The sequence below is a fragment of the Anopheles nili genome, assembly GCF_943737925.1.
Source record: "Anopheles nili chromosome X unlocalized genomic scaffold, idAnoNiliSN_F5_01 X_unloc_1, whole genome shotgun sequence".
Classification (NCBI taxonomy): Eukaryota; Metazoa; Arthropoda; class Insecta; order Diptera; family Culicidae; genus Anopheles; species Anopheles nili.
In genome coordinates this window covers 40,001-42,500 of record NW_026525467.1, presented here as the reverse complement: position 1 = coordinate 42,500, position 2,500 = coordinate 40,001, and positions in this window count along the sequence as shown.

The following is a 2,500-nucleotide window of genomic DNA, read 5'->3' as shown; positions in this document are numbered from 1 at the left end:
TATCGAAAGAATGTGTGGGATGAAAAAATATGGCACTAATGGAAATACCAGATTAGGTTTCTTGAACATAAAAATAATAGTTGGGGAAAACTATGTTGAAATAGGTGACCTACAAAATCTAGCGTTTTTCAAGTTATGTGACTTACTGATAAATTAACACGGCAATAAGGTCGTATTGCCTCATATACTAATGTTACACGAATATTTCTTTGCCCTTCAAACAATTAACCAAATGTTGCAAGAAGAGCATTTTAGTAAATATGTTTAGGAGGTAGATTTGACTCGACTCAAACCAACGTAGCTATATAAGTATGTCAGGACAAATAAGTGATAAAAAATGTGAACTGATCTTCGTCCGTAAAAATTACGTGTCAATTGCATAGTAGAGCTATCGGACTATATGAAGGTCTCCTAGGGAAATGTTGAAAGGCTTTAAATATCATGTTAAAGACCGCAGAAACTAAACGATCACATTTATCAATTACATGTTGATGAAAATGTTTTTATTTTTATTTTTAGTCATTGATAAGTGGCCTTTAACAGGGTAGTGGAAATTCATCCATGCGATGATGCGGCGTAACTCAACAGTAACGACGTTTTGGTCGTTATTAATCCTCACCACCTTATGGACGTTGATTGAGGTAAGTTCGTGCTAGGTTGAAAATGCTATAGCGTCGTGTTATTTTTACAACATTACACCGTTCTGTTCTGTAACTCATTTGATCCGGAATATATGATATTATCCATGTTTTAAATGTTCTTTTTTGTGATATTATGTATTAAGGTCGTCACCGGCAATACCAAACTATTCTGGATATTTCATCTTCAAATGATCTTGTAGTATTGTTTCAGTTATATTAATTCAAATCCGCAAACCAGGGAAGGGTATTACACTTTGGTCACTGATGCCGGTTTGACGTGAAGGTTACTAACATCAATAGCAAAGCTTTTCACTTTACAAATAAAGCTAAAAAGTTGGATAGATTTTACTTAATATGCATAGAATTGCATGCTTTTTACAATAAGCATGAATACACAAAAGTTAGGTTGCCGATTTTTTATCAATCGTAAGATAAAGTTATTTGCATACATTCTGATATACGTAAAACAACATTGCTGATGTATGAATTGCATAGAGGGACTGTCGAAAGCTCATAAATTTAACCATGTATTAATCCCAACGGCTTCGTGAGCTCAACTGTATATATCGTACAACGGAATCAAAATTTTAAAAACATGTTAACATTGTAATTTTGTAGCAAGTTAGCAATTCATTGGAGTTTTGTTGTTGCGTAAAAACTCCCATTGAATCAAGCAGTATATAAGGACAGTATTCAATGCTATGCTAGTTTGATTCGATCAAATCAAAATCAATTTAGTTCTTTTTTATTATCAGACATCATCATCTACATCAGACTGAAATTTTAGCATTCTTTCATCCATTACTTGATAAGTTGCAGTTTCGTATTTCTAAATCATATAAACATTTCTAAACCATATTTCTAAGCCATATAAACCACCATATCTACAACGCTGCAAGCCCATGAATGGCCATGAATGTTTTTTTCTACGATAAACCATTCGATTTCTCAGTTTTGCGAGCGGTGAAATTGTCATTGACTGCCAGTGCTTACGTTGAGAACAAGATGTTGGTTTCTTGTTCAATGTATGACCGCTTTCATACTTGAAATAAGCTTACGAAGTACATTGTTCGATGGAATCTACTTTCAGTCATTGATACTTAACACTCTTAGCTGCTAAATTTGAAGCAGAATAATATCGGTAGAGATTGAATGACGGCACGGTAGAAATGAAGAGCATGTCTTTCAAGCAACTTTGAAAACCGGTTACACGCAATGCTATCACGTACATGTATAGTCATATCCTTCAGGGATCTTGATCGTCATAATATGAACTGGGAAGTATTTTCCTCGCCGTAAAGCTCGGCACAAGGTGTCTGGAAAATAGATACGGTCAGTAACCGAAAGGGAAAGTGAAAACCAGTACGATGTGTTTAGGAAAAAAAGCATGAAAAGAGTTATGAAAAGGGAAAGAAAGTACCGGTAACGTTGAGCTTGACGTTGCGTCATAACCACCAAGCGTACCAATCGTACCAGACTGAATTACATGGTCAAATGAGTCTAAGGTCTAAAATGGAATTATTGCAAAATTGGTTCGCAACTTTGAATTTTTTTTGAAACTGAAAAGAAATATCAATACAACTCAGTTTAAAAATAGGTTTGCTTATTGTAATGATTATAATGATCTGTGTAATTTGCTTAGTTTTTTCTTTCAATACATTTATTTGTGCTACTCTCTGTTCGCTGACAATATTTGTAGAGTAAGTGTATAACTAAAAAATGTTTACTATGGAAATTTCATTTTTTTCGATGAAAGCTTCACATCATACTTATACTGTTATTGTGCAGTAAAAATTATAACCTAGATACTTACTGGGGTAGTGTAATCATGAGAAGAAGAATCACGAGAAATCATAAGA